This window comes from Oncorhynchus nerka, linkage group LG1 (genome assembly GCF_034236695.1).
Source record: "Oncorhynchus nerka isolate Pitt River linkage group LG1, Oner_Uvic_2.0, whole genome shotgun sequence".
Taxonomy (NCBI): Eukaryota; Metazoa; Chordata; class Actinopteri; order Salmoniformes; family Salmonidae; genus Oncorhynchus; species Oncorhynchus nerka.
In genome coordinates, this window is record NC_088396.1 from 12,963,508 (window position 1) to 12,989,529 (window position 26,022).

Below are 26,022 nucleotides of genomic sequence, written 5' to 3' on the forward strand. Positions count from 1 at the left end.
TCTGTGCTGTACTCTAAGCACTACTGTGCTGTAATTTGATGTCCAGATGTGGTCTGGTCTGGACCAACCAAATTTAGTCTGGTTTGGGGGCAGAGCTCATTAAAATAATAGCCCGTATGTAGAATAATACCCAAATATGCAACAGGAGGATATTGCATATTACTACCTTTGTGTACCTGTTTAGGAAGAGAATGGCATTCTGTATTTATGTGTAGTACAGATCAAAATATACTTTTTTTCTAAGTCGATGTGTCATGTCATAGCTGACACCCCATTCTTTCTGCAGAAATCGTCAAATCTAAATTCGGAGCCGATATTTAAGAGCTTTTGGAAAACGTGGACACAAAAATCCGCTAAGTTGTTCCAGTAAATGTGTTTTTGTAAAAGTGTAAATTCTTAAAAGTAGCCCTTGAGCATAGAGTTGTGTGGTTTGTTAAACTTTGATTTCAAAGGTTTGTGTTTTGCATACATTACCGTGGAATTGCCACCATATAATCTTATGATCTTAAAGACAAAACTGATAGAAAACTCCTACTCTGAGCCGCTTTGTAGATATGGGCCCTGGCCTGCATAGCTACAGATGCCCCAGTTTGATTAATCTATATAATTTAGAGAAGGAAAGAGTCAGGGCATAGCCTTGGTGGTACCTCACACCTGTCAAAGACAGATGTTACGTGTAAATCAACTTGAACCTCCAAAACAACACCCCCCGCTGTAAAGCATCACAGAGACAGCTGAACTTTATTTGGCAACCAGAGATGTTAAAGGAAAGAAAAGCGTTGCTCTTTTTTCAACAAATAGGGGATTCCTCAACACCAAAAGTGGAAATGGGTAACAATAATTTACTCCAGGACACTAAAAATAGATTAAAACGACATCGAAATTATGATGGACCTATATGTTTTCAACTGCCCTTTTTCTGCTTTTGACAAACAAATCGGTCCGGGGAGAGAAAAAAAAAAATCTGCGTGGCCCTCTGCTGAATTTTGAAATCCCGGTGTGGCCCTCGAGCCTAAACGATCGTCCAACGCTGCTCAATCACAGATACAAACTTGAACAGGAAATAGACTTGTTAGGATACGTCAATAAAATAATAACAAACAGTTAGGGCAGTGTTATTAATGCTATGCAGGGCCTATCCATTCAAATAGCTGAGCCAAGCAAATGTTGGTACAAAGACTGATCAGAGGAGATAAACCAGACTATCATTAACTACCACTGAGAAACACAGAGAACGTGTTCAAGCAACAGCTGATCAGATCACTGTAGGACTAGCTGCTATCAAAGACAAATAACATTTGAGAGTGGATTTGGAATAGGGTGCTTTTTCCAGGTTATTTTGACATGCAAAACAGAAAGCAGAAACCAGGCTGCTGCCGTCACTGCACTGCACTTCCTGATCTGAAAAGCAGAGGCTGCTGTACACCTTTCAGGCATCAGGCCACAGCAAAAATAAGATTTAAAAAATACATAATTTTGGTTAACACGCCATTATGTGAGCTCTCCAATATCCCGGATTCCATTCGTCTCCGGACGAGAGGCGAGTCATGTGGCGCATGCAACCTCTGTCTGCACTGTGTTTCTGGGAGCCATTAAAACAAAAGGTTAATCAGACAGTGGAGTCAGAACCTTACAGGTAATACTATGAACCATTATCATCTGTAGTGAATTTCTCAAGCTTGGTCCCATACTTAGCTGTGTTTTACAATAACATAGGCCTGGTGGTCTGATTATATTTTCCCGGTCATGCTGTTCAGGTTCTCAAATAAAAATAGACCGTCGTATTTCAAAATCCTTTATTCCTTACAGAAGGAAAAACGAAGTACAAAAGATTGGAGACTGAAAGGGGAAGCAGCAGAGAACAGAGAGTTGATTTTAATATTGCTCCAAAACACCTGAAAGTCATAGGAGAGTTAACAGTGAGGCGCATGTGTGTGTGCAGCTGTGGCTTTTTACACAGTGTATTGAGGGCTGAAAGAGTCACTTGGGATACTCAAGACTATTTTTATTTTGATGAATGTGCAGAGAAAATAACTAATTTCCTGTCTGCCTCTGAGCCATCTTCAAAAAAATTATTAATTAAATACATTTTTAAAAAGCGCTTGTCTCTGCTAAACTAACATTGCCATCATCCCAGTATGCATCTCTGGGTCTCAGTGCTCTAATTCATATCCTAGCTAAAATGTGTAGCCTAATACGACTCTCTAGTGTTGGACACTGCTGAACGCTCTACCGGCTTAGAAGGCTAGAAAATGTCCATCTTAATATTTCATACGGTAGATCTGAATTCAGCCTTCTTCTTGTCTAGAATTCTTTATCCAACATTGTCGGATTCAGCTTCATCAAACTAGAACTACAAATGTCAAGGATTCATATGAATTGGCAAAAATAAATCAATCACAAGGACTTGGTCGTTTGCAAGCAGAGGGACAACATAAAAACAGCCTACTTCAGATCAATAGAACATGACAAACGTTGTCTGTAAATCATAAATACTCACAGCTCTACTATAGGCCAATAAACCTTTATGTAGTTGCTTGTGAGCGATGCAAATCCAAAGCTTGTTTTTACCTTGACAGAGGCATGTTACTAAACCTGTTTAAAGCAGTGCTGCCTGATGGCATAATGATATGTTTGGCTGTGGACTTGGACAGAGCCCACATCTTCCCCCACATTACCAGATTTCTGAGAATGACGCTAAGGTGAGTAGGCCAATCTAGCCCATTCATTTCCACCCAACATCTCTGACTACTTCACTGCTCAGTCACAGCTCTGTAAACAGATAGTCACACTGTTTTCCAGGTTAGACCTCGAAAGTGGTCTGGGATTTCTGATATGCATGCTAGGTCTAGGTGATCTCAGGGTAGAGGTGGGCATGCTACACGTACACGGGAGCACACACAGACGGTACACACACACATACAAACACACGCAAGAGCACACGCACCCTCTTACTTAGAGTGCACCCAACGCTCAACATTCACAGGACACCATCCTGGGGTAAGATGTCAAACTGCGGTGTGCTGACAGAGAGTGAAGGGCAGGCTGAAATGAATGAAGTGAATTCTCAGCGGGAGAGGCTCTGGCTGCTCAACACTCATTTGCATGCAAAAACATCAACTGGCACTCGTCTGTAACCTGTGACCACATAAAGCCTCACAATTCCTCTGAAGTCTCACTGCCCTCTCTGCCTTCCCTAATACTCCCCTTCACTATCAGGGCAACACCCCCCATGTTAACCCTTTCCTTGCCAGAATCTCAGTGCAGTCAGTCATCACAAGGTGAGGAATATTCATTTCCCAAAGGCTTCCATCTGAATTGGTACAGGGGAGATACTTTTACGTTGTCATAAAGATTTTCAATCTATGGACAGGCCTAACCATAACAGCAAATGAAACCATAAATCAAAAAATGGGCTAAATCGTGGAGTCGACTAGGCCTACCTTTAAAAACACACATTTTAAGTCCTACAGAAATTTGTGCCACCTTTACTAAGCAGACGAGCGACTTCACTATGTGTGTTTTGCTAGCAGGGCCAGGTTGATGGTGGATGGTGTGAAACAGAGCACCTTGCGCACACACAGGAGTCGTGCTAATGGAAACTGCTCATCCACACACCCAGTTCCTGTTACAGCAGGCAAGTAGCACCTCACTAGGCAGTGCCCTCTGTGTGCTGTGTGCAGCAGGGCCTGAAACAGGGGAGGACAGATGCCTGACATCACAGGACAATCTCACCCTTAATACAGAAAGAAAATAACTACTCCCTCTTCAGTTCCAGGGTTTCACATCGACAACAATATCTCGAGAGCAAACGACACATAGGCATACACCTCTGCAGTCATTGGCTAGGCTACACTTAAAATGGGGGCTTGTATGGCAATATGAAATGGGCCTCGGTAGACTTAATTACTTTGACCACCTGTACTTAGAAATGCTATTTTTCAAGATGTTTCTTTGCCGTTGAGCTATAGCATTTTCCAAATATGAAGAATTTAATTTCTGACCGATTTTGAATGGGAACGTGAAACAATCAATTCATAGAGCACTTGTCAAAAATGGCACACTAAATAGGGTGTCATTTGGGATGCGTTCTACGTCCTCTCATCTATGACAAGCAGTCGTGAGGCCTACTGGTGTGCCCGTCATCAGCTCCATGGCCAATATGTCCAGTCAGTGCTGTTATCATTCTCTCACCAAGGACACACCACGGCCTTCCCTAAACACCACATTAGCCCAGTCAATACTATTCAGCCCCGTTTTGCTTCTCCTATTGAGATACAACTCAGCTCAGTTAACCTTGAGCAATTGTACAAGGCTTACTGTAGGAGGGGAATTTGACAGCGAGTGAATTTAACAAGGGCGAGTCACTTCTGCACTAGAGCTTTGGTTGATTCCTTTCCAATGTGGGTAAATGGATCTTGATGATATCCATTTCATTAGATTGCTCTTGTGGAGTGAGACAGGAGGAGACAGGAGTCAGCCCTGCTGCTTGGCTTGCTGGCTGAGTCCGGTCATGCATTTGTAAATGTGAATGTAAAGTGGAGCGGGTCCAGCTAACTGGCAGGTTAATCTGTCTGTGAAAGCTGGGAGCTGAAAAACACCACAGCAGTGGGCCAGGACACTGTACTGCATCAGCATTAAACTCACATCAATTTTAAATGCTGTTTCACTCCTATTGACAAATCGTCAATATAGGCTAATGTGTATTCTGCCCTACAAAAGCAAAGTGCAGTAAAAAATGTATTATTGTCAAATCTGATTTAAGTATTTTTCTGTCTAGACAGACAGCAATTTTGGGTTCATAAATTCTGAATCTGATCAACTGGCTTGTTCTTGTTTCAGGACTCTCAATACCATATTAATATGATAATATACCTGGCCATTACAACAGATCAAAGATTTTACCAAATTTGTAGTTACTGCACTTTGCCTTTATAGGGCGCATTTACACCAGATCTGTATCTAATGAAGAGATGCACGTCTCCGCCTTAACAATGGGAGTCATCATCCCAAAGGCGGGAAGGCAGGCGAAAAACTTGTCCAAAATAAGCCCATAGAAACACGCAAGCCTTATTTTGGACAGATTTTTGAGAGAGTGACAACTCTTGCTTTGCTTCTTCCTCTATGGTTTACACAGACACACACCAAGCCCCTCTGCCTGCCTCCCACACCAACAAAGTTGAGAGATCACGTCTTCCTCTCTGACAAGCGGTTTCAACTCGCCATTTGCATTTGACTTGGTCCAACAGAAAATCGGTCATACGGAGACCAAAACACATTGAGACATTTTACTGTAACAGAGGAGAAGTTACCTTTTCTAACGATACCCTTTTTACGTCTCAACTACTCAAATTGCGCATAGAGCACACTACTAAAACGAGAGTATCAATTAACACTGATTCTGAAAGCATTTAAGCCAAAGGGTATTATGAGTTTAACAACATCTGAACAAAGTGGAAAGGCTAACATGCTTTTCAAACAGTTGGAGACAGACAGAACGGTGTGTTCATAACAATACAACTGTTCAACCTTGTTAGCTAGCAAATAGATCCAAGTTGGCTAAACTTGAAATAGAAAAGATTAGCTGGCTAACCACTAGCATGTGGGATTGAGAGATTGTTCATGAGACCTCTTAATTTTCTATCACCTAATGCCTGCTACGATAAGTTAGTCATTATTAGTAAATGTGCATTATGAATGTAGCTGAATTTGTAAAAAAAAAAATAAAAAAAAAAAGACATTTTCATACACTTGAAAGCCTAATCAGTGACCATTGAGGGGAAAAAAATGCAGGTTAAACTATTTTGATAATATAATACAATTATTAGTGGGTCTTATGGTTGTGGAAGGCTTATATTTAGCCACGGTATAACTTCACAAGCCTCGAATTCATTCCATTATTGCGGACTGTTTGAAATGCAATGGATTTGGCCATTGAATTGTACAACTACGCTTATTTAGAGATAACATTGTTTTTATATCGATATATATATTTTGTACAATTCTGTGAATTGGCCAGAAGTATTATTATTATTATTATTATTATTATTATTATTATTATTATTAGGCCATACTGCATTAGTAGTAGCAATGTTTTTTGATGACAAAATCAAAAACAGGCCTGAGACATCTCACAGCTCACACAGAGACAACACTGGCACAGCAACAGCCATGAAGAATGTTGTGATAATTGCGTTGTTCAGGCTACTCTATAACCCGTTAGAAATGCATTCATACGCCACCGTGATATATATGGCCGAAAAGCCATACACAGAAACAGTTCCAAAAAGACAAACAGTCACACTCACACAGTGGCGGAATAAACACACAGGCCTAACTATTGATTCAGCACCATGGACAGTTACTGCGAGTCAGAGCAGAGGAAACAGCCGCGGTGCCCCCGCTATTTCAGTACCATGCTGAAACAAAGTGTCAATAGAAACAGTCGAACACAGCATCAAGTAATGTTAAAGAATAAGCAGCCCATTCAAAACTGTGCCATTCACCAGATCATTTGAAAACGAAGTCCATCCTTCAGTCCTTTATGAAATGGGTAATGCAGGGTCATTTGATTTTATATCCGAGAGAAGTACTTTCTCGATTGAGATCAAAGTCAAGGCTGACACTTGGGCCTGCCCAGTAGTTTTCCTAGAGTAAGTCTTGATCCTCTCAACTGAGTCAGCGGACACGGGAATAGTCAAGACCAGACAAGTAAGCAGATACAGTTGGTACATACAGTGGGGCAAAAAAGTATTTAGTCAGCCACCAATTGTGCAAGTTCTCCCACTTAAAGATGAGGCCTGTAATTTTCATCATATGTACACTTCAACTATGAAAAAAAATCCAGAAAATCACATTGCAGGATTTTTAATGAATTGATTTAGCAAATTATGGTGGAAAATAAGTTTTTGTTCACCTACAAACAAGCAAGATTTCTGGCTCTCACAGACCTGTAACAACTTCTTTAAGAGGCTCCTCTGTCCTCCACTCATTACCTGTATTAATGGCACTAGTTTGAACTTGTTATCAGTATAAAATACACCTGTCCACAACCTCAAACAGTCACACTCCAAACTCCACTATGGCCAAGACCAAAGAGCTGTCAAAGGACACCAGACACAAAATTGTAGACCTGCACCAAGCTGGGAAGACTGAATCTGCAATAGGTAAGCAGCTTGGTTTGAAGAAATCAACTGTGGGAGCAATTATTAGGAAATGGAAGACATACAAGACAAGACCACTGATAATCTCCCTCGATCTGGGGATCCACGCAAGATCTCACCCCGTGGGGTCAAAATGATCACAAGAACGTTGAGCAAAAATCCCAGAACCACACGGGGGGACCTAGTGAATGACCTGCAGAGAGCTGGGACCAAAGTAACAAAGCCTACCATCAGTAACACACTACGCCGCCAGGGACTCAAATCCTGCAGTGCCAGACGTGTCCCCCTGCTTAAGCCAGTACATGTCCAGGCCCGTCTGAAGTTTGCTAGGGAGCATTTGGATGATCCAGAAGATTGGGAGAATGTCATATGGTCAGATGAAACCAACATATAACTTTTTGGTAAAAACTCAACTTGTCGTGTTTGGAGGACAAAGAATGCTGGAGTTGCATCCAAAGAACACCATACCCACTGTGAAGCATGGGGGTGGAAACATCATGCTTTGGGGCTGTTTTTCTGCAAAGGGACCAGGACGACTGATCCGTGTAAAGGAAAGAATGAATGGGGCCATGTATCGTGAGATTTTGAGTGAAAACCTCCTTCCATCAGCAAGGGCATTGAAGATGAAACGTGGCTGGGTCTTTCAGCATGACAATGATCCCAAACACACCGCCCGGGCAACGAAGGAGTGGCTTCGTAAGAAGCATTTCAAGGTCCTGGAGTGGCCTAGCCAGTCTCCAGATCTCAACCCCATAGAAAATCTTTGGAGGGAGTTGAAAGTCCGTGTTGACCAGCAAGGAGATCTGCATGGAGGAATGGACCAAAATACCAGCAACAGTGTGTGGAAACCTTGTGAAGAATTACAGCAACAGTGTGTGGAAACCTTGTGAAGAATTACAGAAAACGTTTGATCTCTGTCAATGCCAACAAAAGGTATATAACAAATTATTGAGATATTTTGTTATTGACCAAATACTTTTTTTCCACCATAATTTGCAAATAAATTCATTAAAAATCCCACAATGTGATTCTGGATTTTTTTTTTTCTCATTCTGTCTGTCATAGTTGAAGTGTACCTATGATGAAAATTACAGGCCTCTTCTTTTTAAGTGGGAGAACTTGCACAACTGGTGGCTGACTAAATACTTTTTTGCCCCACTGTACCTCTCATTCTGCCTCTTCTGCCGGAGAAAGTGGAGGTCGTCGGCCGGGCTCCAACCCTCAAAGTCAGACATGGAGTACAACACTGAGTTCAGTTTCAAAGATGGACCCATAGCTTTCCTTTAAACTTGAGAACGCATAATTTTATCATTGTGCGATATTGTCTCTCTGCACTGCTGCTTGTTAAGCTGAAGGTCTACTCGTGTCCTCCATGTTAGGGTGGCAAGTGGCGCAGCGGTTTAAGGTATTGCATCTCAGCGCTAGGGGCGTCACTACAGACCCTGGTTCGATTCCAGGCCGTATCACAACCGGCCATGATTTGGAGTCCAATAGGGTGGCGCACAATTGGCCCAGCGTTGTCCGGATTAGGTTTTGGCCAGGATAGGCAGTCATTGTAAATAAGAATTTGTTCTTAACTGACTTGCCTAGTTAAATAAAAGGTTAAATAAAAATAAAAACATTTTTGAACTCGCCGTAGCTCGCAGCTGTAAAGTTGAGTCTTGGTGGCGCAGAGCTGACTTCGTAACACTGAATATGTCTCTTTGAAAGCAGTACTGGCCCAGGTGACATCTTGTCGGAGCTGAAGATGATGCAATCTCAGCAGTACAGCTTCTTGGTTTACTCACACCCAGTTATCCATGGATAGTGCTCATAATCGTTAGCCCTTTCTTCATTGCACCAATCCTGGCAGTGCTGGTGTTGGCCACTGCACAACATTTAAACTTCTTGTTGAAAGTTAGTCTTGAAAAGGGTAACGCTAACAAATTTGCCACCACATCCTCCTCGATAACACCTGCTACAGCCACTGGCATTGTGTGTGTGTGTGTCACACACACACACAAAACAAAAGCATGGGGAAACTAGGCTATTGCTCAAGGAGTCAGTAGCAACATGTCTAGGCCTTCTCTGAAAGCCTAAAAGGGCCCTCAGGGTTCCCCACTGATGTTTTTGAATATTTTAGTTTCACTCTGTCATTGAGGTTAGTAACTACAATGTTGTTAATACATGTTCTCCTATCGCAGCCATTACACTAACTGCTTTAGCGTTTCCTTCCTGGGTTAGGAAGGACGCCTGTATCTTTGTCGTGACTGGGTGTATTGATACACCATCCAAAGTGGAATTAATATGTTCAATGTCTGCTTTTTTTTTTAACCCATCTACCAATAGGTTCCCTTCTTTGCGAGGCATTAGGAAAACCTCCCTGGTCTTTGTGGTTGAAATTCCCTGCTCGACTGAGGGACCTTACAGATAATTGTATGTATGGGGAACTGAGATGAGATGGTCATTCAAAAGAAATCATGCTAAACACTATTATTGCACACAGAGCAAGTTCATGCAACTTATGTGACTTGTTAAGGGCTATATAAATACATTTGATTTGATTTAAGCAAATGATTACTCCTGAACTTATTTAGGCTTTCAAAAAACATAATTACACTATGGGTATTGTGTGTAGGTCAGTGACACAAAATCTCAATTTAATCTATTTTAAATTCAAGCAAGTAACAACAAAATGTGGAAAATGTCAAGGGGGTGAATACATTCTGAAGGCACTGTACAATGACAGCATCGGTCAACCATTCATTTGTACAACACATACATATTTGGTGGACTACACGAAAACCATAATATCCTTGCCTGGGAAAACAAGGCCAAATTAGCGAGAGCAACTTAACAACACTGCAAATTAGCCGACATCTGGAGTGAATGACAAAAATCCCTCGAATCGTATTAATTGTGACCATGAGGGCAGGCAGGAAAGGGGAAACAACGCTTCTTCTTATTTGTCTGAAGGATGCCATCTAAATCCAAACATTTCCTCCTGAATATTCAGGCCAAGTGAATACAATATTCATTTTGCTGCAGGAGAACAGTTGATGCATAACAATGAGACCGGCTAATGAAATCAACCATCAAGCTGAAATACATACATATTAAACCAGGGTCTCAGTGTCACTCGCTTTTTTTCCCCTCCATGGTTTGTTCTTTTTCCTCATTTCTTTCCCTGACCTTTCAATATTTTTGTCTTTCCTTGAATTTGCTCTCAGCCAAGAGTGATTATTGCATTTTAATGACGGTTTTATTCTGGGCATGTACACATAATCTCTGAATGCGTCTGAGAAAGCTTGCATTTTCTGACAGTATTAAGGTTGTTTTCACAAACAATGCATAAAAATAAAAGGTTAGACAAGAAAATCCATTACTTTAAATATCATAAATTGACTGTGGTTGCCATTCTACTAAACATCCGTTTGTGCTAAAAGAGTGTAAGCTTACTTATGCAATTTACTTCATTTATAACAGAGTGTTTAGGTCAATTAAAGAAGGCTAATCCATTGCAATTTTTTTTTTTTTTTTAAATACAGAGAGTTTATCATAATTGTTCAAACAAATACAAGGAACCTAATTACGAACAGTGTTTCTCCTACGCTTTGGCAAGAAAAAGATGCCGGTGTTGACATTTTGATGTCCGTGTAAACACTTGCATTCACACGTGTATTTAGTCGAGGACGGGACCAATGGGAGTGAGAGAACCAAAGCGCTCAACAGATTTTTCCTACTGCATCTAGCATTTTGCTAGACTGGTTGGTTGAGAAGGCCTGACTAAAATAGCTGAACACTAGGCTACATTTTAGACAAAACAGGTAGCCTAGTAGTAAGTCATTAAATACAGGTCCCTCTCAGGGCCTCATCCTTACACAGCACCCACAACAATGCCCGTTCTGACTTCATATACAGATATTTCCCTTAAAAATGGCACATTCCTAGTAAACAAAGGGAGGGGTTAACTGATCAAAGTGCGAGGCAGTGGTGGAAGGTCAGCCCCCACCAGCCAGCTGAAAGAGCTGATAGGGAAAACAGCCACCGTACTCCAGTGCTGCCATTCCTCCTCCCTGACAAAGACTCCATCTGCCACTGAGCCATTCGCAGCCTCAGAGTCAGAATATCAATGATTCCCAACCATTCTGCAAGTCTAGCATTCACCTTGGTATCACCTCTACGCACGTCTGAGGCGCTGACGTTACAGATCTCCACTCTGTAGGCAGCAATGCACTGCAGGCAGCCAGCCCAGCACGGCGCAGAGCAGAGCACAGCCTTCATCCAGCTAAGTGGCATTTATGCAGCTCCTGGTAGGAGAGCATTTTATTAGCATCGATATCGTTGGAGCCTTTCTAGATTGGTGTTCCGGGCCCTGCGAGATTTCCAACGCATCTGAATTCACACTCAAATAGTAATAAGAGGGGATTGGGGTCGGGAGGATTTAAATCATGCCAACGTAACGAGAGAGTGGAATGCTTTACCTGCAATTTACAGTGATTTCAGGGAACACAGTCTGTGTGAAAGGATTTTCATTTTGCAGTGCAAAGTGTGTGGTGTGCATTTTACCAGCCCTCTGAGGCAGTAAAGAGGGAGAGAGAAGGGGGGGGGGGATCCCCTGGTCTCTGCTGAAGTACCAGTGCCAGCATTAAGAGGAAGGCAGGCAGCTGGCCCTAACAACCCAATGATACTAAAGAAAATTCAATTTTCCCCTTCACCATCTGCACACCAAACCACAGAGAGGCACTTATGACCCTCCTCTGCTTCTATACCTCCCAGTGTAGACCACGCCAGAGCCGTTCCAAGACCCTGTCTTCCCTGACCTCTCACCCAGAGGGGAAACATTGTGATTAGTTATAGTTTATTGACAACAAATTAGCCTCTGTGGTGGGCGCAGCTGGACCGGAGCTCATCCCTCAGCTTCAAATACCGATTCTGTAATTACTTCCCTCACGTTCTCAGTTATATCTTATACCACTGCTTTTAACAAAGGGGAACTGCACACAAATCCAATCATGGCCAGAATGAGGCATGGAAATTCCCTGATGCCCAATTGCCTCAATGGGGCTGTTTCTCATGTCTACTCCTCACGGTCTCCAAGCCCGTCTCAACATGACTCAGAGAAGGGAAAAAACACACTGGGCCCTGTACCAAGCACACGTTAGTCAAACTAAATGTTTCTACTGGCTTTGTTTCAAGTCGGCAATAGCGTCGCCTGGGGGGCTCCTGAAATCAGGCCGGGTGTCTGTGCTGAACAACAGGGGGGATGGAGGGGTGAGGATGAAGAGGGGAGGGGGACGCGAAACACCCCGGGAATGGTGCGGCTGTGTACGCAGCAGAGGGCTTGAACACCGAACGGGGGGGGTCAGTGGGATCTATCCTATCTGACAGCACTTAAAGCAGGCTGTAAGTGACCCCCTCCCTCCAACCTGATCCCTGTGGAGCACAGCCCCCCTCCTGACCCCAGCCAGCAGAGACACAAATCCCCTGCCTCCCTCCATCTCCACCCTGGCCCTCCTGCAGTCATCCTCAGCCTGGCTGCTTTTAAAGCCCACTCATCCACCTAGGCCCGATGGCCTCCAAATGGCTCCTGTCCATCTGCAGATGGATGGCTCGCTGAGGATTATCTACAATCACTTGGCAAATTGAACGGCAGTGCGCTTCATTAAAAAAGGTACATATTTTTCTGCTGTATTTGCCCTTCAGGAGACACAAATATTCAGCTCCGTTTGCGCAAACATTAGCAGCGAGGCTTGCATGCGCCACATTCACACAGGGGAGATGAATTGAGAGGTTGACACCCTTTTAAATGGACACGCGATATCTAACGTCTCTGCGGAAGATCGCAGGATGAATTCATTCCGGGAACGCATTGAACAAACAATGCAAGTTGGACTTCTCCCAATCTCCAAGTGCATTAAAGCTGCTGGGGATATTGGTCCACCACACCACAGCACGTTTGTTGACAATTAGCAAGTTACAAGGTAGCGTAAAACAGAGGCGTTCAGTGCCGTATGAGGTTACCAGGCGTGTTGCATGCATAATTCACAAGAGTCTAAAGCGCCACTGATGTCCCATAGACGTCGCCTTAGAGAGAACGGTCGGCACCAGCTCACATTTGTAGCACAGCATCTGGCGTGCTGCGTCAGGGATTGCCAAGAGCCTCGTCTACTAACGGCAAAATCATTTCAATTAAACAAAACATTTAAATCACATTTTATTGGTTACATTCATGTTTTGCACAGATGTTATTGCGGGATGTAGCGAAACGCTTCTCACGCTAGCATCCTTTTTCAAACCTCTTGATATGCTGAGAGGTCGAGAGTGCTCACAAACCTAACAGACTTTCCCCTTACAGCTCACTCGCTCAAAGATCACAATGAATCTATGGGTTTATTCTTAATATGAAGGTTTAACTGAATGAATGGCCTAGGTTAAAATGTTAGCATAAGCCACAGTGCGTAACCTAACTGGCATGTGAGCAAACAGCACTAAAATCAAAAAGGGGGGGGACACGACAAAGTTTGGTTGGAGGATCCCAGCAGTATAATAACAGATCTGTAACCCATTAACATTCTGTCTGTAGGACAGGAGACACAGGCAGGGCGTCTGGGGTGGCTTCCTGGGCTGATGCAATCCATTTTGAAGTCCCTGCATCTCGCAGCCCGGCTGCCCACTGCTCGTGACCTTTAGGGTTTGGTCTCCTCTCCATGGACTTCGCCTGCTATTGACTATCTGTCTGTGTCCCGAATGGCATCCTCTTCCCTTCACAGTGCACTACTGTTTTGACAAGGGCCAATAGGGCTCTGGTCCTTACACAAGGAATAGGGTGCCATTTGGGACATACCCTCAGTCATTCAAACACCACGCGGTCCCAATGGAATGGAGGTGGGCTCCCTGCTTAAGAGGACTCCTTGGAATACACCTCGCCTTGACTACACTTCCTGATCGCCATGAGTCCTACCTCACGACAGCTCTGTTCTGTCCAGGATGTCTTGAGATCTACGTAGGTTAATAACTGGTGTTGTAGTAGATTGATACCACCTAACAGTATCCCGTGCAGCGTTATGATTCAACTTTGACAGGAATTCTTTCATCACCATCTCTCGCCTCATCCTCCCCATCCCGTGGCCAAGGGAAGGGAGGAGGAGGAGCGGGGCTGAGGTGCCAGTATTTACTACCACATCATATTACACAGCCCCAGCAATCTGTTAGCCACTCAGGCCCGTCACAGAATACACCTTTTTCAAGCCACACTGTTAACCGTAGGAGGACATCAATATAAAAATTTTAAAAAGGAGGGATAGAAAATCTCCCTCCCCCATCTAACACACCAACGGGGGGCTGTAAAACACCAGTCGATAGGGCACCACCCCCTCTTCGCCTCTCCTGATCTACCCACTTCCCCCTCCAGTCTCCTCAGCAGGAAGAGAGTCAGGCTTCTAGTTAAACTACAGGTTACTGATGACTTTAAATAAATCCTGGGAGGTTTCCATTACACACAACCTGGGTAGGATCAGAATCCGGGGTTGATGGGATTCCTCTCCTCATTTCCCGTTGCCATTCCAACTCTGTTTGTCCAGAACGCTGTGGGTGACCCGTCTCCTGGCAGGTCGCACAAAGATTCTAACAGGCTTTTTCCTCATGATCACAAAGTGGCCCGATGCATGTCACCACACTTAGTTTTCAGCATATCGACTCCAGTAGAAAATAACATGTTGCCTATAGATACTTTGCATTGCCCTTTTACTTTCAACCCTCCACACTGCACATTTGAAATACTGCAGAGAAAGAAAAACAGGTCTGTGACGAACTGTTTTGGATGAAAGTTTCTCATTGAAGACTGGAACAGTGAATGTTCCAGATAGAACAACAAGCCTTCGCTAGTAGCCCCGAGGTACGACGGGCAGCCAAGTGGAAAGGAGAAGTCCAGCGATAACACTGTCCTGCTATCAGTGACACACTAGATACCTGATACCACCTGATCTTTCTCTGACGGTTGAAAAACCAGTTCAGAAACCAATGACTTCCAAAATGCTGATGTATTTACAATAACACCACAGAGGTTTGCGTGATTCCGACATCGAAGGGCTTCGAGACGTTACTCAGGAGAGAAAAGTCAGACTGTCTGATAGGAGTGAAGCTGAAGCTTTCAGATCCCTCCTGACATCGTCTGGGGTGCAACACTACACAATTTACAGAGGCAGCCATGCAACCACTGTTCAAAGCTTCTGTATGCAAAGTGACTCACTTTCAAATTCAAAACAAAGTCAAAAGGACAGCTCAAACTCTACCAATTACCCCAATTTGGTTGACAGTAATTTATTTTAGAAATAGCCAAAAGTAAAAGAATGCTTCTTTTCATACATGTTATGAAACGTCGACATGCTAATTCTATGCAAGACGGCAAACTAATTAGAAATTCGCAAACTGAAAGCAAAGTGTAATGTAGCACAAACTAATTCCATTAAAGAGGACCTCGTTAAATCTAGGCCTAATTGGAAAAATCTCTAATCCTATACCTAAATAATGCTTTAAATTGAAGAGTTGTGCTTATCCAGTTAGCCTATCCTTTCATAAACTGATTTCTGGACACAATAATTACAACGGGGACTTCAAGACACAAACAGTAGGACCATATTGTTTACAGCTGCGATGGGTGATTAGAACGCAGCCAACGTGACCAAACACTTACTGTTCCAGAGGATCCTCAGCTCTGTGACATCACGGCTCTGCAAACTGAAAAAGAAGAAGACAACAGTCAGCTTAATTGCTTTATTTTATTGATTTATTCATTCACCACAATTCCTGCCTGAAACTCCATTAAAATAAAATAAAAATGCTAATTTGGACAGGCTTATGGCCTGGGGGGGGGGGGGTACACCTTATGCATTCAAACGTCGGCTGGGAATCAAAGCCCTGCTGCTGCAACATGGTCATATAACAGAGCAAACAAAACAAAAAGACAGCAAATGTCTTATTTTCATTTAACGTTTCCATCGGTGTTTGTCTCAATTTGAACGTGAAGTAAACGAAGACTGCGTCAGTTTAACACCCACTGTTAGCAGCAGACTTAAGCGCCAATGATTTACAGCCTTGACGCATCACTCAAATTCCCCTAGTCCACAATGCAACCTGTCTACAGGACAACTGCAGGATCACACGGAGCCAAGGGAAAAGCAGCACAAACAATGAATGACAGCAAAAGGCCCAACATCAATGTTAGCGATCACATCAATGTTACGACAATGATTATCATCATTTAAAAAGACTCAGTCTGTTTCTTTATATTAGACTAATTTATTTTCAACATAAAAATGAAGAGGTGATGAACAACAAAGGCTTTCTATACTAATCTTTCAGTGCTCCAGGAGTAGCCTACAAATCACGACAAACTACTTTAAATTGGCAAGTATGGACACAGATTCCTGGTCCTGGACTAGCTAGGATTCATCTGAACCTAGGCCTGTGCCATATTACCTCAAACATGTCATTCACCTCTCGGTGCACTTGATCAGGGCCAACTGTTGCTTTCTGGACAATCCTCTCAGTGAGCACAGAGCGAGGTAAACAGGATGCTGTTAAAACTGCACTTGTGCCTTTTCAGCTCAGGAGGCAATTTGCTCTGACTGCTGCTGCTGTGGATGCTATGCCATTTCCTTATTTCCCTATCCTAGCAGATGCTTCACTCAAAATGGCTTCAAGCTAATTATGGGTATCTTAGGAGTGTGCCTCTACCTTCATTCACTCAAAGGATGGGTATCATTCACACACTAATTAGAGAAACATGCCCCCTCCTGCTACGGCTTGGTAACAAATCCATCCGGATTCACCCTTTGTCGATGGAGGACACATTCGGAGGATGACGATGTCCTCTTTTTGCTTCCTGTTTAGCATAACCTACCAGTACCTAACAGCATATCAGGTTACACACCATAGAGCCAAGGCTAGTAGTAAGGTTTGACTGCCTATAAACTCAGCGAAGAGAATAGTCATTGCGCCAAACCAAGTCATCCCATTAGTCGTCCATCTACAGTGAGGTTTATGGAGATTAAAAGCAGATGGGAAGAAGAGCTCAAAAACATAGAAGAAAAGTCATGTTGACCCGTAGCCTATGAGAAAAACATAGGCTAATGACATGTATCACGTCCTAGGCTTAAGTGGTCTTGAATCATACTTTGTGGACATTGACCGACGGGACTAAGGAATGCATAGGCATTGGATGGGCTACGGTGCTGGTTAATAAAACCAGACAAATCTTGAATAAATGGGCTACAGGCCAAAACTGAGGCCCTTGCAAAAGGTTTAAACAAAGTATGAGCTTATTCACAGAGTAAGTGGGACATTGCATGTCATTTCAGCAAGCCATGACACCCACCATGTCAGATTGTTCTGAAATCCTTTCTGTAGTTAGAAACAGATAAGATTAGCATTCCTGAAACATTTTGTTAAAATATACATTTGATCTAAGAAATTAAGCTAATTGATTGCACCCAAAATAGCCATCTTCATTTATAGGACTCATATAATCTTCAATAAATATAGTACATAACATCCAATTTTGACCATCATTCTTTGTAACAATGAAAAGTCATGCCTGCAGTAATGAACTGTGGCATATGAACACCACTGGGTGTAGAGGTAGAGTGGACAGCTTGCCACCGGGGGCTCCCAGTCGGAGTCGCTATTACTGTGAAAGAAAACATTAAAAATATTTGTATTGTATGAGCCTTTTATCATCACATAAAATAAACAGATATGTACTGTATAGAGCAGAGGGAACAGTCACTAAGGTGAAGTGCTGTTCCATACAACTCCGGCCATTGTGGTGGGCCTGCCCCTCCCCTGAACAGCACTATGGTACTAGGCTATTTCATATGGAAATGGAGAGGAGTAGCAGGCGCAGTGGCCATGTGTGTGTTTGCTGTTCTACTCCATTCCATTTGAATAAAAAAATTGAAAATATATCTATCATGGAAAATATATATATCTGACATGGAAAATATATACACTGCTCAAAAAAATAAAGGGAACACTTAAACAACCCAATGTAACTCAAAGTCAATCACACTTCTGTGAAATCAAACTGTCCACTTAGGAAGCAACACTGATTGACGATACATTTCACATGCTGTTGTGCAAATGGAATAGACAGCAGGTGGAAATTATAGGCATTTAGCAAGACACCCCCAATAAAGGAGTGGTTCTGCAGGTGGGGACCACAGACCACTTCTCAGTTCCTTATGCTTCCTGGCTGATGTTTTGGTCACTTTTGAATGCTGGCGGTGCTTTCACTCTAGTGGTAGCATGAGACGGAGTCTACAACCCACAGAAGTGGCTCAGGTAGTGCAGCTCATCCAGGATGGAACATCAATGCGAGCTGTGGCAAGAAGGCTTGCTGTGTCTGTCAGCGTAGTGTCCAGAGCATGGAGGCGCTACCAGGAGACAGGCCAGTACATCAGGAGACGTGGAGGAGGCCGTAGGAGGGCAACAACCCAGCAGCAGGACCGCTACCTCCGCCTTTGTGCAAGGAGGAGCACTGCCAGAGCCCTGCAAAATGACCTCCAGCAGGCCACAAATGTACATGTGTCTGCTCAAACGGTCAGAAACAGACTCCATGAGGGTGGTATGAGGGCCCGACGTCCACTGGTGGGGGTTGCGCTTACAGCGCAGGACGTTTGGCATTTGCCAGCTAACACCAAGATTGGCAAATTCGCCACTGGCGCCCTGTGCTCTTCACAGATGAAAGCAGGTTCACACTTACCACGTGACAGAGTCTGGAGACGCCGTGGAGAACGTTCTGCTGCCTGCAACATCCTCCAGCATGACAGGTTTGGCGGTGGGTCAGTCATGATGTGGGGGTGGCATTTCTTTGGGGGGCCGCACAGCCCTCCGTGTGCTCGCCAGAGGTAGCCTGACAGCCATTAGGTACCGAGATGAGATCCTCAGACCCCTTGTGAGACCATATGCTGGTGCGGTTGGCCCTGGGTTCCTCCTAATGCAAGACAATGCTAGACCTCATGTGGCTGGAGTGTGTCAGCAGTTCCTGCAAGAGGAAGGCATTGATGCTATGGACTGGCCCGCCCGTTCCCCAGACCTGAATCCAATTGAGCACATCTGGGACATCATGTCTTGCTCCATCCACCATGCCATGCCACGTTGCACCACAGACTGTCCAGGAGTTGGCGGATGCTTTAGTCCAGGTCTGGGAAGAGATCCCTCAGGAGACCATCCGCCACCTCATCAGGAGCATGCCCAGGCGTTGTAGGGAGGTCATACAGGCACGTGGCCACACACACACACACTACTGAGCCTTATTTTGACTTGTTTTAAGGACATTACATCAAAGTTGGATCAGCCTGTAGTGTAGTTTTCCACTTTAATTTTGAGTGTCACCTCAAATCCAGACCTCCATGGGTCACAACTTGCAGGCTTGTTTTCGAGTTGCTGTGCGTTTTGTTGCCAACCTATTTTGCTACCTGACAACTTTACGGTTTTCACTTTTTAATTACCGTTCATATATTTATTTATTTTTTCCTCAACTTTTTCACTCCGGACGCTTTATCTGGACACGATTCGTCAGGACCTCCAACAGCCGAAGCTAAGTAGTAACATTAACATGATGCCTTCTAATTGCAGCCGCTGTACTCGCCTTACGGCGATGTATGTTCGCTGCTCTGGCCCCCCAATGGTGGAACAAACTCCCTCACGACGCCAGGACAGCGGAGTCAATCACCACCTTCCGGAGACACCTGAAACCCCACCTCTTTCAGGAATACCTAGGATAGGATAAAGTAATCCTTCTCACCCCCTCCCCCCTTAAAAGATTTAGATGCACTATTGTAAAGTGGCTGTTCCACTGGATGTCTTAAGGTGAACGCACCAATTTGTAAGTCGCTCTGGATAAGAGCGTCTGCTAAATTACTTAAATGTAAATGTAAATGGATAGCTGTACTGCAAGCCCAGCTTCAGACGCAATCGTTAGGCACGGGTAATTTCAGTGTAGGAAAGGATGAAACAGCGTCTGTGCCACCAGTAAGTACAGATAGTAGTATAAATTCCCTGGCACAGTCCCCGCAGCCGGACAACTTTCTCACGGTTTCTGGAAGGAAATGCTGTAGGAACGCTCAACCGGTGTCGCTCATTCAGCCGACAGAAACTTTCAACCGGTTTTCCCCATTAAGCAGCGGGTCGGTGTCAGAGGCCGAGTCTTCTCTGGTCTCTACTCCTCCCGTTACGGGGTCTGAGACGCCGAAGCTTCCCACCATTAGCTCTGACAAATTGAAAACTCTAGTCATTGGCGACTCCATTACCCGCAGTATTAGACTTAAAGCGAATCATCCAGCGATCATACACTGTTTACCCGGGGGCAGGGCTACCGACGTTAAGGCTAATCTGAAGATGGTGCTGGCTAAAGCTAAAACTGGCGAGTGTAGAGAGTATAGAGATATTGTTATCCACGTCGGCACCAACGATGTTAGGATGAAACAGTCAGAGATCACCAAGCGCAACATAGCTTCTGCGTGCATATCAGCTAGAAAGATGTGTCAGCATCGAGTAATTGTCTCTCCCCCTAACAGGGAGGGGGCCAGTGATGAGCTCTACAGCAGTGTCTCACAACTCAATCGCTGGTTGAAAACTGTTTTCTGCCCCTCCCAAAAGATATAATTTGTAGATAATTGGCCCTCTTTCTGGGACTCACCCACAAACAGAACCAAGCCTGACCTGCTGAGGAGTGACGGACTCCATCCTAGCTAGAGGAGTGCTCTCATCTTATCTACCAACATAGACAGGGCTCTAACTCCTCTAGCTCCACAATGAAATAGGTCACTTTTTATAGCTACTGTTTACAGGCCTCCTGGGCCATATACAGCGTTTCTCACTGAGTTCCCTGAATTCCTATCGGACCTTGTAGTCATAGCAGATAAGAATATTATCTTTGGTGACTTTAATATTCACATGGAAAAGTCCACAGACCCACTCCAAAAGGCTTTCGGAGCCATCAAAAGTCGTGCTATAAATTCACAGACAACACAAAGATTCCTTGATGCCCTTCCAGACTCCCTCTGCCTACCAAAGGACAAAAATCAGTTAACCACCTAACTGAGGATCTCAATTTAACCTTGCGCAATACCCTAGATGCAGTTGCACCCCTAAAAACTAAAACAAATTCTCATAAGAAACTAGCTCCCTGGTACACAGAAAATACCCGAGTTCTGAAGCAAGCTTCCAGAAAATTGGAACGGAAATGGCGCCACACCAAACTGGAAGTCTTCCGACTTGCTTGGAAGGACGGTACCGTGCAGTACTGAAGAGCCCTTACTGCTGCTCGATCATCCTATTTTTCTAACTTAATTGAGGAAAATAAGAACAATCCGAAATTCCTTTTTGATACTGTCGCAAAGCTAACTAAAAAGCAGCATTCCCCAAGAGAGGATGACTTTCACTTTAGCAGTGATAAATTCATGAACTTCTTTGAGGAAAAGATTATGATTATTAGAAAGCAAATTACGGACTCCTCTTTAAACCTGCGTATTCCTCCAAACCTCAGTTGTCCTGAGTCTGCACAACTCTGCCAGGACCAAGGATCAAGAGAGACGCTCAAGTGTTTTAGTACTAGATCTCTTGACACAATGATGAAAAAAATCATGGCCTCTAAACCTTCAAGCTGCATACTGGACCCTATTCCAACTAAACTACTGAAAGAGCTGCTTCCTGTGCTTGGTCCTCCTATGTTGAACATAATAAACGGCTCTCTATCCACTGGATGTGTACCAAACTCACTAAAAGTGGCAGTAATAAAGCCTCTCTTGAAAAAGCCAAACCTTGACCCAGAAAATATAAAAACTATCGGCCTATATCGAATCTTCCATTCCTCTCAAAAATTTTAGAGAAGGCTGTTGCGCAGCAACTCACTGCCTTCCTGAAGACAAACAATGTATACGAAATGCTTCAGTCTGGTTTTAGACTCCATCATAGCACTGAGACGGCACTTGTGAAAGTGGTAAATGACATTTTATGGCATCGGACCGAGGCTCTGCATCTGTCCTCGTGCTCCTAGACCTTAGTGCTGCTTTTGATACCATCGATCACCACATTCTTTTGGAGAGATTGGAAACCCAAATTGGTCTACACGGACATGTTCTGGCCTGGTTTAGATCTTATCTGTCGGAAAGATATCAGTTTGTCTCTGTGAATGGTTTGTCCTCTGACAAATCACTGTAAATTTCAGTGTTCCTCAAGGTTCCGTTTTAGGACCACTATTGTTTTCACTATATATTTAGGAGCCTTTTGGCCATAGACTTGGCGCTCTGGTACCGCTTGCCGTGCAGTAGCAGAGATAAGTCTATGAATTGGGTGACTGGAGTCTGACAATTTTTTGGGCCTTCCTCTGACACCGCAAGGAGATCTGGATGCCAGGAAGCTTGGCCCCAGTGATGTACTGGGATGTACGCACCAATTCGGTGCCTTTTGATCTGTATATTGTTCGTCGATTTCACCTACTTTTAGACATTCTATCATAAAGAGTACATGTTCAACTTAATTTTTTGTAGCGCCTTACGGTTAGTTGCTGAGCAGTTGCCATAGCAGGCCGTGATGCAGCCAATCAGGATGCTCTCGATGATGCAGCTGTAGAACTTTGAGGATCTGTGGACCCATGCCCATCTTTTCAGTCTCCTGGGGGGGAAAAAGGTGTTGTGCCCTATTAATGACTGCCTTGGGGTGTTTGGATGATAGTTCGTTGGTGATGTGGACACCAAGGAACTTGAAACTCACGACCTGCTCCACTTCAGCCCCGTTAAAGTTAATGGGGACCTGTTCGGCCCTCCTTTCCTTATAGTCCACAATCAGCTCATTTGGTTTCCTCACATTGAGGGAGAGGTTTTTGTCCTGGCAGTGTCGGACCTCCTCCCTATAGGTGGTCTCATCGTTGTCATCAGCAAACTTGATGATAGAGTTGGAGTCGCGCTTGGCCACGCAGTTGTGGGTGAACAGGGTGTACAGGAGGGGACTAAGCACGTACCCTTGAGGGGCCCCAGTGTTGGGGATCTGTGTGGCAGATGTGTTGTTGCCTACCCTTACCACCTGAGGGCAGCCCGTCAGGAAGTCCAGGATCGAGTTGCAGAGAGAGGTGTTTAGTCTCAGGGTCTTTAGCTTATTAATGAGCTTTGTGGGTACATTGTGTTGAACGCGGAGCTATAGTCAATGAACAGCATTCTCACGTAGGTATTCCTTTTGTCCAGGTAGGGAAGGGCAGTGTGGAGTGCGATTGAGATTGTGTCATCTGTGGATCTGTTGGGGCTGTATGCAAATTGGAGTGGGTCTAGGGTTTCCGGCATGATGGCGTTGATGTCAGCCATGACCATCCTTTCAAAGCAGGTTACCTTTCTTGGGCACAGGGACTATGGTGGTCTGTTTGAAACATGTAGGTATTACAGGCTCGGTCAGAGAGAGGTTGAAAATGTCAGTGAAGACACTTCCCAGTTGGTCCGCGCATGCTTTGAGTAAGCGTCCTGGTAATCCGTCTGACCCCACAGCTTTTTGAATGTTGACCCGTTTAAAAAGGTCTTGCTCATGTAGGCTAACGAGTGTGTGAACACAGTCATATGGTGCTCTCATGCTTTCTTCAGTGTTGCTTGCCTCGAGGCGAACATAAAACGCATTTAGCTCGCCTAGTAGGCTTGCGTCACTGGGCAGCTCATGGTTGGGTTTCCCTTAGTAGTCCGTAATAGTTTCAGCCGTGGTAAGATGGTAAGATAGTCTTAATCGTAGATCGTCCAGTTTGTTTTCAGATTATTGCACTTTGGCCACTAATACAGAGGGTATAGGTGGTTTACCTACTCGTCTGAGAATTCATGGAGGCACTCTGCCCTCCTCCCCCTTTTCTTCACGTGGATGACAGGGAGTTGGGCCTTATTCGACAAAGCAGTATATCCTTTGCTTCGGACTCATTAAATTAAAAAAATCTTCGTCAAGTTCAAGGTGAGTAATCTGTTCTGATGTCCAGAAGCTCTTTTAAGAGACGGTAGCAGCCACACTGTACAACATGAGTTAAACAATGCGAAAAAACAAACAAAATAGCACAGTTGGTTAGGAGCCCCTATAATCCTACTGTGTAGGATGATAAAACCAACAGTCCTGCACAGCTGTAATGTTCTCCACATGCAGAAAAACCTACCAAAGTAATTTCTCACATTTCCACCAGGACAAACCATTCCCTGCCACGCTGGCATACAACATGACCAGAAAAAGAACATGAGAGGTTCTTGAAAACATCCTATTTTATATGTCCTTTGAGACATCATTGGAGGAAATAGGCCTTAAACAATAAACATTTTAGATCCCTGGTTGTGTGGAGTTCCCAGAACACAATCTCACATCTCAATCAGCAACAGTAGTCCAAAAGTATTCAAATCCACTTGAGGAATGTAGTGATGTTCTGACAAGAGAGTGATGAGTTCAGTTGCATCCCCGAGTGCCAAAAAACGGTATTCAGAGAGAAATACGTTTCCTAAAAGATGCCGGTGTTCCTGTCTGTATGCTTAAATTAACTCTAAATACTTGGATTACACCAGGGAGTTCTCACACAGGATTTGCCATAGCATGGAGAAGCGGTTTCCATCCATCTCCACACAACTCGCATGTCAATAACAACCTCAGCAAAATGCAATGAATACTCCGTTTATACCTCACATAAAACAGACAGGCTCTTCCTGCAACTACATCTGTTTCATTTTGTGGTTGGAACATCAGTAGAGGATGAGGGGAGATAAGCAGATATTATATTTCTTTTCTCTTCTCTGATGTTTTATCCAGCACTGGAAGCACAAAATGTCACTCCCTGGCCTCAAATAAAAAGTATTTCCCAGTAGCTCCTTTGAACTGCTGCTTGGGCTGAACCTTCTCATGTTACGGCTAGCTGTCTTTCCATGCCATAATTTAAAGAATAGAGACAAGAGCATGAGACTGCCTTGAGAGAAAGCTCAACAACAGCAATGTTGAGTAATAAATAACAGTTATTTTCCAAGAGGTTTGCTTTTCCATCCTAGCTCTGCAAAGCTGTGATGGATTACAGAGTTTCACCATTTAATACGGAGTTCAGTGGGGAAGACCGTTTTGTCTGTCAAACTAACAGTGTCTTAACGTGTTCGGGTCATTTACCAACCTCAAAACATCTAAACCCTTTTTCAGCACCCACTATGGCCTATTTCAAACACTTTCATTCATGATAGGTTCCTACATTTGTTTGTGGTTTTTGAAATGCTTTGAAGGTGATATTAATTTGTTTTCGGCATTGTGGTGGAAATTAAGCAGCAATAGGAAAAATGAGGAAGATCCTAATAATCACGCTTACTGTAGTGTAGGTCCACGTGAGACAGCTCTGTGCTCATACAGATTATTCCTGATAATCCACTCCTTCCAAGCTGGGGATCCTTTTAAACCACTCAGCTAAAACAGGGTCCTACACTTGGTGCCATAATTGAATAAAAATAGGTTTATTTACAGTGGGCGATGTCTCCTTTCAATCTTACCTCAAATAAGCAGTGTAGGCTATTAACTAAATAACTTGAACAAGTGTCGTCTTAACATGGAAAAGCGTCGGGAAGGGATTTTTGTAATGTTAGCTAAAAAGGGAGTCGCATCGTTCTAAATGCACAAATGTCATCCGTCTTCCCTACAATCATGTGGAGTGGCAGGGTCCCTTTGACTCCTTCCCCCTCCTCTATCTTAGGAGACACATTAAGCAGAGCTTGAATCAACAAAGCAGAATGTATCCGAGGTTGGTCTCTACTGACCCAGACACACTCGGTAAGGACAGATTCAAAACATTCACTACCCCCCACCCCTTTCCTTGTAATTTCATGCAGTGTTCGGTGAA

At 43.9% G+C, this 26,022-nt stretch overlaps 1 protein-coding gene across 1 annotated transcript in view; it reads right to left on the reverse strand.

Annotated features, from left to right (window-relative positions):
- Positions 1-26,022, reverse strand: part of LOC115142258 (bromodomain adjacent to zinc finger domain protein 2B) — an 88,876-nt gene that overhangs the window by 58,150 nt on the left and 4,704 nt on the right. Inside the window, 1 exon segment of the mRNA XM_029682016.2 lies at positions 15,838-15,881. The gene's annotated coding sequence lies outside the window, so the exon portion shown is untranslated.